The 16,482-nt window shown below is 45.4% G+C and overlaps 1 protein-coding gene across 1 annotated transcript in view; it reads left to right on the top strand.

Moving 5' to 3' along the window:
• The first annotated feature begins 446 nt into the window (after positions 1-446).
• The window catches only part of RHBDD1 (rhomboid domain containing 1), a 153,454-nt gene continuing 137,418 nt past the window's right edge, over positions 447-16,482 (top strand). Inside the window, exon 1 of the mRNA XM_069727543.1 lies at positions 447-574. The gene's annotated coding sequence lies outside the window, so the exon portion shown is untranslated. The remainder of the gene's footprint in view (positions 575-16,482) is intronic.

The raw sequence follows: 16,482 nt of genomic DNA, 5'->3' as shown, positions 1-16,482 counted from the left end.
CCCCTCCACTGCACACCCCCCCTCCACTGTACACCCCCTCCGCAGCACACACCCCCTCCGCAGCACACCCCTCCTCCGCAGCACACCCCTCCATAGCACACACCCCCTCCACAGCACACCCCCTCCACTGCACATCCCCTGCACAGCACGCCCCCTCCACAGCACACACCCTCCACTGCACACCCCTCCATAGCACACCCCCTCCACTGCACACACCCCCTCCATAGCACACCCCCTCCACAGCACACCCCCTCCACTGCACACACACCCCTCCATAGCACACCCCCTCCACTGCACACCGTCTCTCCTCCCCAGCACTTGCTTCTTTTGCCTCTTCTTCCTCATTCCTAACTTCCCTCCAGCAGCACGCCCTGACACGTCACTAGCCCCACCCTCACGTCACACCAGCCAACACCACATCGTGCCCCTAGTAACCGGAGTGACGTATTTCCGGCGTCCTGCATCACTTCCGGCCTCAGCCTTCTGAACATGCCGGAAGCGGGGCGTCCCTCCCTCCACAGACCGTGCTGTGTAACACTAGTCCCCGCTGCGGAGCCCCATAAATAAAGTGCTGGTAAGCGGCGCTCTGCCTGTACGCGCTATTCCTTCTACACGCTTGCTGGAGCTCCCCCTAGTGTCCCTCTGCTGCTGGTGCACGCTGCCTCCATTGCACTAATTACTGCAGTGAAGGCTGACTGTTCATGGCTGCTGTGGTCAGTAATTTACTTCAGCTGGGGAGTCCCTGTGGTGCACTGATGTCTGTGGTATAGGAGGGAGCTGCATAATATACACACACTGGAGCAGCCACTGTGCAGGAACAGTATATGGGCCCTTTATAGCTCCTGATAATACACAATTCCTGGCCCCTTACCTCTGGCCCAGCTTGTACCCGTGTGTATACGTATGTAATTAGTTACTGGCCTCGTTCCTCCCAGGGTGGCGGACATTTTTACTAGGGCACGTATAGTATAAAATGGCGCTGGAGATCGCGGTACGCGCATGTGCTGACTCTGGTGCCATTTTGTTGAAGTAATGTAATAAATACAATTATGTTAAAAACCAAAACAAAAGCACACATTTGGTATCGCCTCATCCGTAAGGACTCGCTCTATAAAGCTGTTCCACTAGTTAACTTCTTCACTGTAGAAAAAAAAAGCCAAAAAAACTATACTGTCATACAATCCGAATAAAATGCAATCAAATATTATAGCTCTTGAAATATGGTGACGCTAAAACTAGTTTTCACAATAAAAAGCGTCTTTTATTGTGTGACAGCAGCCAAACATAAAAACCCAATATAAATCTGGTATCGCTGTAATCGCACCGAAGAATAAAGTCGCCTAATCACTTCTATCGCAAGGGGGAACGGTGTAAAAAAACCAACAAAACAATTCAATCAACCTGCTGTTGATTTATTTTTTCATTTTGCCTCCCAAAGATCACAGTAAGGTTCGTTGCACATTTCTCCTGCGCTCTGAGCTGAGCGCTTACACCGGGGCTTCCATGTAAATCTCTGAAATACATGATTCAGAAAACAAACCTTGATTCCTTATAAGGGGGCAGATGGAGGCACTGTGGACGCCATAGGACCTGTGATACGGCGGTGTCCGTCTTTTTAGGATTTCATAAAAGTGCGGCAACCACAGTTTTGTAGACTTCTAAAATGAAGGAAACCGTGGAACAGAGGCCAGACGGAGTCCAGAGTAACTCTGCTGCCTCATTATAGTGAACGGATCCCTCGGGGGTTTCATCTGTGAAGTCACTTGGAGAGTTAGATTGAAACCTCGAAGTAAGTGCTCAGCGTAGAGTGCTGGATAAATGTGATCATAAATGTAATGTAAAATGTTCCCAATAAAAGCTTCAACTCAATCCACAAAAAAGCAAGTCCTCACTCAGGTCCGTCATCTGTTAACGGAAATATAGGTTCTTCCACGTTACTGGTAGCACAAAGGCTCTGGAAAAGGGAAATGGCTCCTCACCCACCAAAAAAAATTCTTCGCTCCCAAATCCAAATGCCCCCTCCCTTCTGAGCCCCAGTGTGCCTAAACCGCATTTAGCGCCCACATGTTTGGCATTTCTTTACTGATGAGAGCCCGCCTAATTTACAGATGCTTGTCTCCGGATGTGTTGCCGGGGATGCCAGGAATATGAAGTGTGTTGTTGATCAGTCCAGCTCGTGGGACGCTGGTCCTGAGAAACAGAAAAAAAATAGCCGATGGGAGCGCTAGCTGTGTGACGTCACAGAAAGTATGGTGCAGCGCTGGGACCAAGAAGGAAACCGACGCGTTTTGAAGGAGCGCAGTCCTTCATCAGGGTTGAAGATGAAGGACGCTCGAAAAGGACACTTCAAAACGCGTCGGTTTCCTTCTTGGTCCCAGCGCTGCTCCATACTTTCTGTGATGTCACACAGCTAGCGCTCCCGTCGCCTTTTTTTTTCTTTTTCTGCTCCTTCACTGTTTCCAGGGACGCCACCGGCCGAGGCATTCCTGGTTTCTACGCCGACTCACCACCTTCCCGTCTGGCTGCGGCCACCCTTTGTTGGCCTCCTTGCCCAGTAGCTGTTTCTCAGGACCAGCGTCCCACGAGCTGGACTGATCAACAACGCACTTCATATTCCTGGCATCCCCGGCACCACGTCCATCACGGGATCTCGGTGAGTCAGACTCACAATGCCCTTACCTGCGGCATGTTAGCTCAATGTTATACTTAGTGCACTCCATTCTCATGTCCTTTAGTACACGCAGCAGGCATTCTATCTGGGCAATTAGGAGTGGTAGCTATTTTGTTTGTACTTTCTACTGATTTATGTACATGATCAATAGTGTATATATATCCCCTTAGCGCGGTATCATTTTATTTTTATTTACATATGGGGTATTGCCACGTTCAGTAGAAATTGTGGGACAAATTCTGTTGCCATTTTTACCCATTTCCCAGTGTGAAAATGTAAAACTTGGGGCTAACACACAATCTTGGTGGTAGAAATGAAAATTATTTTGTCTTCACTGCCCAATGGTATCAAATTCTGTGACACATCTGTGGTGTCAAGATAATCACTGCACCCCTCGATGAATTCATTAAGAGGTTTAGTTTGTAAAATGGAGTCACTTATGGGGGGGTTCTGTTGTTCTGGCACCTCAGGGACTCTGCGATTGTAACATGGCACCCTCAAACAAGGGCAGGGAAATCTGCACTATAATATGGCGTTTCTTACCTTCTGAGCTTTGCACTGTGCCTCAAAAGTAGCCCACATATGGGGTATCTGCACACTCAGGAGAAATTGCACAACAAATTGTATGGTCCATTTTCTCCTGTTACCCTTGTGAAAGTTAAAAAAAATAGGTGTAAAAGAAATTTTTTGTGAAAGAAAAGTAAATGTTTATTTTTTCCTTCCACATTCCAATAATTCATATGAAGCACCTGAAGGGTGAATAAGCTTCTTGAATGTGGTTTTGAGCACCTTGTAGGGTGCAGTTTTTAGAATGGTATCACTTTTAGGTATTTTCTGTCATATAGGCACATCAAAGTCACTTGAAATGTGAGGTGGTACCTTAAAAAAAAATAGTTTTGAAAATTTTGTTGTAAAAATGAGAAATTGCTGGTTTTAACTAAAGGTACCGTCGCACTTAGCGACGCTGCAGCGATACCGACAACGATCCGGATCGCTGCAGCGTCGTGTTTGGTTGCTGGAGAGCTGTCACACAGACCGCTCTCCAGTGACCAACGATGCCGATAACCAGGGTAAACATCGGGTTACTAAGCGCAGGGCCGCGCTTAGTAACCCGATGTTTACCCTGGTTACCATCGTTAAAGTAAAAAAAACAACCACTACATACTTACCTACTGCTGTCTGTCACCGCTGTGCTTTCCGGCCGCTGTGCTCACAGCCAGTACAGAGAAGCAGAGCGCCGGGGACAGACAGCGGTAGGTAAGTATGTAGTGGTTGTTTTTTTTTACTTTAACGATGGTAACCAGGGTAAACATCGGGTTACTAAGTGCGGCCCTGCGCTTAGTAACCCGATGTTTACCCTGGTTACCAGCGAAGACATCGCTGAATCGGCGTCACACACGCCGATTCAGCGATGTCTGCGGGAGGTCCAGCGACGAAATAAAGTCCTGGCCTTTCTTCCCCGACCAGCGATATCACAGCAGGGGCCTGATCGCTGCTGCCTGTCACACTGGACGATATCGCTAGCCAGGACGCTGCAACGTCACGGATCGCTAGCGATATCGTCCAGTGTGACGGTACCTTTACCCTTATAACTTCCTAACAAAAAAATTTTTTCGAAAATTGTGCTGATGTAAAGTAGACATGAGGGAAATGTTATTTATTAACTATTTTGTTCGATATAACTAGAGATGAACAAATATTTCAATGTTCAGTTCAGATTATAATCACCAAATTTGCAATATTCGCCTATTTATTCGTCGAATATTTGCCAAACATAGCTGAATGCCATTCAAGTCAATGGGAGGCAAAAAACAAACACATGCATAACACCTTCTAACGGTCTCAAAAGCTGCCAAAACACATCAAATGGAAGACAGACACCAGGACAGTTGCCTCAATTCACCCACAGTACACATTGTAGCATGGCACGACAGCAATCAGCCAGGAATGAGGTATCGTGGTCTGGGTTAGCATTTACAGCTTTCAATTGAACGTCAAAGTAAGTTGAGGTGGGTGTGGGATTGTTGTAGGCCAGATGTGCTGGGAGCCCTGATACCACATGCAACAGCTCAACCTGCTTTCATGCTCAGCCACACTAAGGTGGCACAGATAGCTGTTTCGTAGACTACTCTGTTTCGTAGACTACTATTGTCAGAAAAATATAAGGATAGTAACACGGGTAGTTGACTTCAAGGAAGTGGAGACCTGACGGTCTTAGAGGTCTACTGCTGCAGGCAACACATAAAGGCCGGCTTCACACTCAGCGTATGAAAATACGGTCCGTATATTACGGCCGTAATACGCTGAAATGTCCCGAAAATAGTGGTCCGTAGCTCCTCCGTAGGCAGGGTGTGTCAGCGTTTTTTGCGCATGGCATCCTCCGTATGTAATCCGTATGGCATCCGTACTGCGTGGTTTTCTCGCAGGCTTGCAAAACCAACATACCGCTATAGAAATGATCCATGTGTCCCAAAAAGAAAAAAATATATATATATACTGTCTATATATATATATATATATATATATATATATATATATATATATGTCATTAGACACATATATGTATATATATTAATATTTATTCCAGCGCTATACAGCTTGAAAGCCGGTAATTCAATTACCGGCTTTTTCTTTCTCCTTCTTAAAACCCGACATGATTTGAGACATGGTTTACATACAGTAAACCATGTCTTCTCTCCATTTTTTTTGCAGATTCCACACTACTAATGTCAGTAGTGTGTATCTGCAAAATTTGGCCGTTCTAGCTCTTAAAATAAAGGGTTAAATGGGGGAAAAAATTGGCGTGGGCTCCCGCGCAATTTTCTCCGCCAGAGTAGTAAAGCCAGTGACTGAGGGCAGATATTAATAGCCTAGAGAGGGTCCACGGTTATTGGCCCCCCCCCCTGGCTAAAAACATCTGCCCCCAGCCACCCCAGAAAAGGCACATCTGGAAGATGCGCCTATTCTGGCACTTGGCCACTCTCTTCCCATTCCCGTGTAGCGGTGGGATATGGGGTAATGAAGGGTTAATGCCACCTTGCTATTGTAAGGTGACATTAAGCCTAATTAATAATGGAGAGGCGTCAATTATGACACCTATCCATTATTAATCCAATTGTAGTAAAGGGTTAAATAAAATTTCCTAGAAAGCTCCCAGGCTTTCTAGGCAAGTTCCCACGATCTATAAACAGCCAGCAGAGGGCGCCTCACCGCAAATGAAGCTAAATATAGCTCATTGATCTATATTTAGACTCATTCTCCGGGGTTTTGCAGCGAGGAGCAGCCTGCATTAGCAAAGCTCCTTGCTGCAAAATGTTTTAACCCCTTCAGAAGGATTTACATCGTTGGACGTTACAGATCTGCGGAGGGTAAGTATATTGTTGGTTTATTATGTTTTTTCTTTCACAGAACGAGGGTCTTCAGTGATTGGATTGGGCGTAGAATAAAATACTCCAACAACCATTGTTTTTATTTCATTAAAATAATTTTAAATAATGTGTTTGTGTTTTATTTAACCCTTTCATTCAATTGGATTAATAATGGATAGGTGTCATAATTGACGCCTCTCCATTATTAATTAGGCTTAATGTCACCTTACAATAGCAAGGTGGCATTAACCCTTCATTACCCCATATCCCACCGCTACACGGGAATGGGAAGAGAGTGGCCAAGTGCCAGAATAGGCGCATCTTCCAGATGTGCCTTTTCTGGGGTGGCTGGGGGCAGATATTTTTAGCCAGGGGGGGGCCAATAACCATGGACCCTCTCCAGGCTATTAATATCTGCCCTCAGTCACTGGCTTTACTACTCTGGCGGAGAAAATTGCGCGGGAGCCCACGCCAATTTTTTCCGCCATTTAACCCTTTATTTTAAGAGCTAGAACGGCCAAATTTTGCAGATACACACTACTGACATTAGTAGTGTGGAATCTGCAAAAAAAATGGAGAGAAGACATGGTTTACTGTATGTAAACCATGTCTCAAATCATGTCGGGTTTTAGGAAGGAGAAGGAAAAAGCCGGTAATTGAATTACCGGCTTTCAAGCTGTATAGCGCTGGAAAAAATATTAATATATATACATATATGTGTCTCACTGACATATATATATATGTATACCTATTCTATGTGTACACATTTATTCTACCTATTCTACTGTAAGCTGTCAGTGTGATTTTACTGTACACCGCACTGAATTGCTGGCTTTTCTCTCTAACAGCGCTGCGTATTTCTCGCAAGTCACACTGCTTGCCCGTGTGTAATCCGTATTTTTCACGCTTCCATAGACTTTCATTGGCGTATTTCTTGCGCAGTACGGTGACAAACGCAGCATGCTGCGATTTTGTACGGCCGTAGAAAGCCGTATAATACTGATCAGTAAAATACGGCAGATAGGAGCAGAGGCATAGAGAATAATTGTGCCGTATTTTTTGCGAGTTTTACGGACGTAGTTTCTGCGCTCTTACGTCCGTAAAACTCGCAAGTGTGAAGCCGGCCAAAGGAGACCCAACCAGTAGTCTAAACATTTACAGAAATTAGTGGCAGACACCAACAAAGTGGCATCAATTGCTATAGAGTAGAACTAGTATAGTGGGGACCGACACCTCTTCCACTACAGCCAACTCAGCAGATGTAGACTGTAACGGGCAAGATGCGATATCCTTCTGAAAGCTTGGAGGGTGGTCTACCAATCTCAACTCTCATAAGTGGCAGCAGGCAGAAACGGCGACCCTAGGTGCGACAAGGATGTGGCAACAGGTGCTACTCCATGGCTGACCTACAGAAGGTGGCAGCTGACCCCCTACAGCGGGTAGGCTGCTACTGCCCGAAGGAGGGATGAAGAATACAGGCTGGCATTGTAGGGACACTGAATCCATGGGTGTAGATGGGATTGACTGAGGAACAGAAAAGCGCTGGCAGCTGCAGGCTGTATCGGGTATGAGACAGATGGGCACTGGCAGGTGCGATCTGGACTGGCTGATGGACAGAAGAGCACAGACAGGTACAAGCAGAAGGGTACAGGGTAGACAAGCAGATGGGTGAACCTGGGCACCTGACAACTAGCAGACATGCAAGGCAATCTAACAACGTAGCTCGGGCAACTCCATTTTGGAGGAGAAGCTTTAAATAGAAGGTGTTGCCCAGCTATAGGATGGGAATACCTTAGGTTGACATGGGCGGTCCCTTTAAGAGGGAGCGCTTGCGTGCCCTAAGCATAGTGCCCGGTCCTACAAGTGAAACTTGGGGGACACCGACACATAGGGGTCGAGATGAGGAGGTGGTGTGTGAGTGGGAGACACTGAATGTCCTGTCTGTTAGGTACGAGGAGGGCCAAGTCTGCAATATCAACAGAACAGAAAGTCTGTAGTAAGAGGGAATGGTCCACTGTGTCAAAGGCAGATGCCAGGAAAAGGAGAAGGACAAAGTCAATTGGCAATTTCAGTGGAATGGTGCGGTCTGAAGCCAGATTGTTAGCGGTCAAAAAGGGATCAAGAGGAGAGGTGGGAGGACAATTCAAAATGCACGTGTTGTTCCAGTACTTTAGAGGCATAGCGGAGAAATGATATGGGGCGATAGCTAGACACAGAGGATGTGTCAAGGGTGAGCTTTTTAAGGACGGGTGTGATCAAGGTATGTTTCAATCAGGAGGGAAGACACTAGTGATGAGCGAGTGTACTTATTGCTCGGGTGGTCTCCGAGTATTTGTAAGTGCTCGGAGATTTAGTTTTCCTTGCCTCAGCTGCATGATTTACAGCGGATAGACAGCTTGAATATATGTGGGGATTCCCTAGCAACCAGGCAACCCCCACATGTACTCAGGCTGGCTAGCAGCCGTAAATCATGCAGCTGCGTCAGCAAAAACTAAATCTCCGAGCAGTTACAAATACTCGGAGACCATCCGAGCAACGAGTACACTCGCTCATCACTAGAAGACACCAGTTGTTAGTGACAGGTTGAAGAGGTGGTTAGGCTTGGGATTAAGACTGTGGTACGGTTTGGAATGAGGTGGGACGTTAGGCTAGTTTCACATTAGCGTTTTGAGGCACTGCGGAGGGCTGCGGACTTCCTCCGTGAAGCCTCGGCCGCACCTCCGCCGCTATCTCCGCCTACTTCTGCATGCGGCCTGCGTACCTATCTTAAACATTAGGTACGCAGGTCATGCAGCTGTATGTGGATGCTTCCGCATGCGTCGTTTTGACGATGCGGAGAAGAAAAATTGCAACCAGCTGCGTCCTACGCTGGTCGCCGCATCGTCAAAACTACGCATGCGGAAGCATCCGCATACAGCCGCACGACCTGCGTACCTAATGTTAAAGATAGGTACGCAGGCTGCATGCAGAAGTAGGCGGAGCTAGCAGCGGAGGTGCGGCCGAGGGCAGGGCTTCACGGAGGAAGTCCGCAGCTCCTCAAAACGCTATTGTGAAACCGGCCTTATTGTGTCAAGTTCACAGGTGATGAGGCAAAGTCTTCAGCTGAGTTGAGAGGAGAGGGAGGGGGAGCTGGTGGAAGCAGGAGAGAATTAGAAGTACTGAATAGCTGTTTGGGGTTGTGAGACAGGTATGATATGAGGCAAGAGAAGTCAGTTTGTTTTTCTGCAGTGAGCAATTGCGCAGCATTTTTACAACTTCTCTTACTGGACAGGCTACTCCACTCCGTTTCTTTGGCAGCCGTACAGCGGTATGCTTTGTAGATCAGGGCCACAAAGGACATGTTCTCCAGCAGATTGCAAGCGCTGCATGAAGTGGCTTCTGCTCCTCTTCCTCCACCTTAACATCACACACTGTACAGTCCTCAGTGGGGGCACCCCAATTACCCTTGTTTTCCCCCCACATCACAACTCTCCAACCGCCCCAACCGCCTGTTGGGAACCACAGATAGCTGACTCTGCAGATGTATTCACACATTGTATGCCATTCGGCATCGGAAGTGTATTCCAAAGATTCAAAGACTCAAGAGGAGGAAATCTTCTGCACCGATTTTTTTTCTCAGTATGATCCATGGCCAGACAAAGTTGGGTCCGAGCATAATCTAAACCCTTGTCAACAGACGTTAACCCCGTTGGGTGAAGGTGATCCATTCATGAAGAGACTCAGATACTTGAGGCACTCGCGGAGCTGTACTGTGCTTTCAGGACAGGAAGAGGAGGGTGACTCGGTGAGGAGTGAGAGAACAGAGGGGCTGATGATGAGGTAGTAGATCACACTTGGTGTTAACCCAGAGGCATGCAGCTGAGTAGCTCAGCAGAGGAGGAGGAAGACGAGGAGGTGACGTAGACACCAAGTTATGCATCCTGAGCCCCAACTAGCAGTGGACAGCAGCATTTGCGGTTCTGTAGTTGCCTAGCTTGGGTCTGTTTTTCAGACTTGCAAAAATTTAAAAACGCACGTTATCTGTCAACTTTTTTAAAAATGACATGGTAGACTGAAAAGAAAATGAAATAATTTCAGTACTACATTCCTGAACTGGCACATTCGCGATCAACATGCGTTAATCTCGTAATGTAACTATGCTAAAATGCACCCCATCAACCGCATCTTCTGATACTTCCTCCACCCTCACCGTGTCAAGTGTTATCACAGTTCTTCGGCCGCAGAACCTCCATTTGTTTACCCCCTACAGTTGGGGTGACGGAGAGCCTGTCAGCTGATATAGAAGTAGACATGCCTGCTGTTTTTGACTGATCTTACATACCAAGCACACCCCATCTTTCTCAGTCCATCGTAACATCTCCTCCTGCACCTCTCTCACAGTCCATCAGCTTGTCGTGTTCATCCTACTCCACCCAATGTAAGCACAGCAGCGAGCCCTTTCACATGGCAAAGTTAACAGCTTGAACTTCACCATCTTCAATCTACTAATAACAATATAACACCTAGAAGCGATAAGCCTTACATATGATCACAAAGTGATCCCTTCATCCATAGACATATAACCCTTAGAGAACAATAAAGGAGCGATATGTTTAAATGTTTGTTTTTTACTAATAATAATAACCTTTATTTATATATCACAAACATATTCCGCATAGTTTTATAAGTTAGCCGTTCATATAAAACAGTCAAATTACCAAGTTTAAAATAAACAAAGCAAAAATAATGATGACCCTGCTCTTCAGAGCTTACAATCTACAATGAGGTGGTGATCACACCAATTACAGGTGCTTGTTTACAATGATGGTACAACCATCTTGAGGAAATGGGGGGTAGATAAAGGCTGCATGAGCGTTTTGGATACGGTTGTGTTTGACGGCGAATTATGTTCAGAGAAGTAGAGAATAAGCTATATATATATATATATATATATATATATATATATATATGTATATATATATATATATATATATATATATATATATATATATATATATACATAGGACTTTGATTAGAGAACATGATAGGCCACCCTAAACAGATATGTTTTTAGGGAGCCCCTAAAAATATCTAAGTTGTGATTATACTCCTAATTTCATGGGGGACAAAATGTAAGAAGTGTGTTATCTAGGTAGGAGATTGAACTGAGTCGGACAAAGTCCAGATCAGGGGTGTTACAGTCTTTGTGTTTCTCAGAGTTTGAAAGTTGTGAGAAGCCACAAGAAGTGGGCAGAGATAGAAGCTGGGATGCAGTTGGGGAGGTGGGGCTGTTGAAGTCTCCCAGAATAAGGGTTGGCAATTCTGAGAACATGAAGTGTGGCAGCAACGCATAAAAGTGGTCAAGGAAGTTGGAGGGTGAGTCTGGGGGCCGGTATATGAATGCTATTCTGAGGGAGAGGGGATGGAACACACTGATGGTGTGAACCTCAAAAGAAGGATGGTGTCCAATTGGCCTGTATTTATTTATTTTATTAAAAAATAGGATTGTTATTGGCAGCGAGGAGTGTAGGGTTATCGTGGAGTTAGCAGTGATAATGGCAGGATATACACATTCCATGTGTTCTAATCTGGAGTTGAATAAGCCATACGCCCCCTATTACTTTTCTAAGAACTAATTATTGTGAACAGCCTGCGACCTCCTCGGATGATCATCGCCCAATCGTGTCATTGTCAGGATGATAGGGGCCAGCTGAGAGCTATTTGCTACAAAGATCACAGCGCTTGTTTCTGTATGACTCACAGCCTGTGATCTCTGTGATTGTTGCATGGCCACTCCAATCTGTTGGCCATGGAAATGCAGCCTTTCCGCCTTGTGGATACAGACGGTTTCTGAAAGCTGATGGCCGTCGCAGTTCCCCTGTACCAGTTGCCCAGTCACCATAACTTCTCTAAAAAAAGATGTGCCTGTGCTATAGCAGCAAGTTGCAGACAACACCCATTCTGAGGCTATATTCACACTTTGCGGATTTTGCTGCGGATCCGCAGCGGATTTGACCGCTGCGGATCCGCAGCAGTTTCCCATGAGTTTACATTACAATGTAAACCTATGGGAAACAAAAAACGCTGTGCACATGCTGCAGAAAAATCCGCGCGGAAACGCTGCGGATTACATTCCGCAGCATGTCACTTCTTTTCTGCAGATTTTCACCTGCTCCAATAGAAAACTGCAGTTGAAAATCCGCAGAAGAAAACGCAGTAAAAACCGCGATAAATCCGCAGTAAAAACCGCGATGGGTTTTCACTGCGGATTTTGCAATTCCGCTGCGGAAAAATCCGCAGTGGAATCTGCAAAGTGTGCACATAGCCTAAGTCTGCCAGGGTGCATCTCAACACTGACACCTGGACAAGCAAGCAAGGACAGTGGAGTTCGATGACTGGGCACTGGGTGACTCTGGTGGCTGTAGGGGCAGTTGGGGAAAGGACTGCTCCACAACTCTTGCAATTTCCAAGGCTTGCAGGGTGCTTGGGAATGCAGAACTAAACCACTACACACCATAAGATGGATAACTAAACTACTAGACAACAGGCGTTGGAGAACTAAACAGCTTTGATTGCAGAAAAAAAATAAAACACCAAAGCATGGAGAACTAAACTAACAGACAACAGGGGTTGGATAACTAAACTAGTGCACACCAGGGGATGATGAATTAAAGCAGTAGACACCAAGGTGTCAGTAGAAAACAAGTCTTGGAATCCCCATGGCTAGCAGAACAAACCTCTGTATGTAGCAGTTCCTCTAGTGCTTCTGTCTCCTCCACCTCCTCTATGGCTTCTACCTGCGCCCGCAACCTCTGCCTTAATGAAAGACAGTATAGCAGAGAGAATCGCCGCCACCTTTGTACTGCACAGCCAGTGCTCACCGTAATCAGGCAGTGTGTACATTAATATGCCTTGGAGATAAGTCATATAGATCAACAGTTGTGTACTGCTATCCATGGAAAGCAAGGGAAAGCCGTGTGCGATAACGGTGCACACCTGGTGTCGACCCGACGCCAGGCCAACGTTACACATGTGCCTTGCATGGCTCGCATCCTCATCCTGATGGTACAGCAATTCATCCGCCACTGTAACAGCCTGGATGCGCTGCTGCATAAACCACTGACGTGTGCTCTCTTCCACTATTCCACTTCAGTTGGTATAGAGATCTTTCGATGTGACCACACCGTGGAATTAAACTCTGCACATGTTGCAGCGACTCTGGCAGCAGTGCTGAGACCTGGTGCAGTATGACATTTTTCATAGCCTGGCTCAATGCAGTGCAGTGCAATTCACACTTGCGCAGTGGACACAGATGAAGGACCTCTGCACCATCCTGCATGTTTTCTTAATGGCTGTTACAATGGTTAGCGGTGACTATGCCATCATCTGCACCACTTTTACTGTCATCTACATGCTGGAGCACACTTTAAATAGTCTGGGGGAGGAGGAGGTGGTGGTCCCACGGGAATAAGGGGAAGCAGAGGAGGATTCCTTTATGGTTAACAATATCTATATGTTCAGGTATGTCGTCTCACAGGTGGTTGCCATGGGAGGAACAAATGGAGAAGGTTCATGAGACGGAAGATGTGAGGGACGCGCAACAGTTAGGAGATGAAGACTATAATGATTCCCTCTTTGTTGTCCGTGGTGATCAGGAGAGGATGGGGGAAGAAAGCTTGAGTTTTATCCCGCCACCAACACCCTTTGGAGTTGGACCTCATGAAAGAGACCGACCCATGAGCGCCTTCTTGCAGCACTATCTGCAACATGATTCAAAGACCAACAAAGAAAGGGGCATTTGATGCCAAAGGGATCACTCAAAAATCAATAAAATAATTAATCTAAATTAATTAATCTTTATTGACATACATAACAATACAATGCTAAAACCATTATAGAAAACCACACATAGATGCCCATAATAGGGCGGCAAGCCCTATCAGACTCCTCATTTCCCTGGCACTCCAAACCAATGTAGGCTTCCCTAATGGGACTTTTAAATGTCAATGGGTTAATTTTTTTTAAACAAAGGCAATCCAACATGAGGGGAGTTGAACTCGCTCGCTGACTTTCCACCACATCCCACTATTCTTTTTTTCTCTAGCTGTGTTTCCTACTGGAAGTTATGCAGTAAAATGCACCAAAATAATAGAACGGTAAAGTCCAAGGCTGGAGGCTCATAAGTGCTTAGAGCCAGCGCGCATTATGCTCATACATGCTTAAATGACACCTGCTTCCCTAGTTCCCTAGTGGGACTTTTAAAATGCAGTTCTCTCTTGGTTTTTTTTTTACCCGTTTTTTTAACCATATTTATAGTCCCTACTCCTCTCCCCAATGTTTCAACTCAGAATCACCTCCACCTATGTCCAATATCCTTTTCACCTCTTTCACACACACCCTTTTCATTTCAATTTATAGTCAACAACCTATCCTCTCCCATCCCCTTTATGACTTGAATCTAGCACCCTCACCCATGGTGACCACGTCTACTGTAGTCCAATCTCCCCTTTAACCTCGCCTTCTTTCTGTGTCCATCTAAGATTTGTCTTTCCTCCTTTATTTTATGCAATTCAATTTTATCGATTGTATGGTTAATTTCAAATTAATTAGGAGTCAGTCTCAGGCAGGATTTGAAACCATGGTCTTGGTGTACAAAGTGGAAACCTTTACCACTCAGCCACCACCGTATTTGACAGTTTTCTTGTGAGTGGGACTATTTCCTGTGTTTTTAATTATTCAAACTATGTTGGAGACAATCAGGCGGCATGTGGTGGTGGTGCACCTAGTTCTGCAGCGGTACGTAATTTTTTTAATCAGATACATTTTTATTAAGGAAAATCAATGATAACAAATGACATCAAGCTGTTATTCACAGATAATCATATATTTTATGAACATAACTCCCCCCCTTTTCCCTCCCTATCCCCCCCTTCGAGACCCCTTTAATGCTTTCCCAAATTCCCATCCGATATTCCTTCCCCAATTCAAATACAATTGTATAGTATGAACATCATCTATAACATTATGCATCCTCCCCACAATTCTAATTCCATTCTATCCATGGCTGCCAAATCTTTTGAAATACATCTAGTTTATTTCTCTTAGTATAGATACTTTTTTCCAATAAAATTATATGGTCCGCCTGCGTAAGAAAGTCTCGTCTAGTCGGAGGCTCCTCCCTGATCCAGAACCGAGCTATCAATTTCCTTGCTATGAATAACAGTCTAGCAATCGCCAGTTTAACCATAGATGCCACTGCTATTTCTTCCACATAGCCTAATATACAGACCAAAGGGTCTCTGGGAATGACACACCTATATACCACTTCAATCCGATTCAATACAACTGTCCAGAAGGCAGACAATCTAGGGCAGTGCCACAGCATGTGTAACATGTCTGCCTGTTCCTGCGAACATCGTGGACACTCGGAATCAGACCTCAAACCCATCTTGAACATTCTTTCGGGAGTTCTGTAAGCTCTATGAATCACATATAATTGAGACATCCTCCCAGGTTCGCTCATAGAGATCTTAGTCACCTATTCTAAAATAGATTCCCATCTATCATCATTTATCTCTCCCAATTCAGCTTCCCATTTCACTCTAGACTTGATGGGATGTTTGGCTAGAAAGGTGAATAATAAATCTCCATACACTTCTGAAATTGCCCCCCTTGTCCCGCTGTTCTCCAAAATGGAAGCCAGCGTGATATCAGTCTGGATCTCAATAAGTTTTCTCCGACATTGCGACCGATACGCATGCTGAATTCTTTTATAATGATATAAATTTAAATGTGATAACTGGAATTCTGTTTGTAACTCCACAAATGACTTAAGTCCCCCTTGACCCAGTAGCTGACCCATCCTTCTAATTCCTGCCTCTCTCCATGGGCCATATCCTTCCATTTGCTTAAATTCTTGTAAGTTTATATTATCCCATATAGGTGAGTATTTGGTAAGGCCTGTGACACCCCTAATCTGTTTAACTTTTTCCCATACCTTATGAATTAGGAGAACAGTAGGAAACCGAGAACCCAGTTTGAAAAATTGCCCCCCTTCCAAACTCTCACCCAGAGGCCATTTTCCCATCAAATAACTCAAACTACTGGGCGATTGCCCCTTTCCCATCTCCTCCCCCCATCCTCCAATATGCTGGCATTGTGCTGATAAAAAATATACCCAAGGGTTAGGGAGCGCCAAGCCCCCTTCCGCCTTTGGCTTCTGCAAAGTTTATTGTTTAAGCCTTGGGTTCCCCCCCCCCCCCCATATTAGTTCGCCAAACAGCGATTTAATTTTATGGAACCTACTCTGCGGAATCCAAATTGGAGAATTATGCAGTACATATAACAACTGCGGCATCACAATCATCTTCTCCTCCTTCATTCCATAGACAAATCCTTTTATCTCTCGTGCCTCCCTTATTTTAGCGGCCAAGGGTTCCACAGCTAGGGCAAATAGCAACGGAG

This window comes from Ranitomeya imitator, chromosome 5 (genome assembly GCF_032444005.1).
Source record: "Ranitomeya imitator isolate aRanImi1 chromosome 5, aRanImi1.pri, whole genome shotgun sequence".
Taxonomy (NCBI): Eukaryota; Metazoa; Chordata; class Amphibia; order Anura; family Dendrobatidae; genus Ranitomeya; species Ranitomeya imitator.
This window is presented reverse-complemented; position numbering and strand designations above follow the sequence as displayed.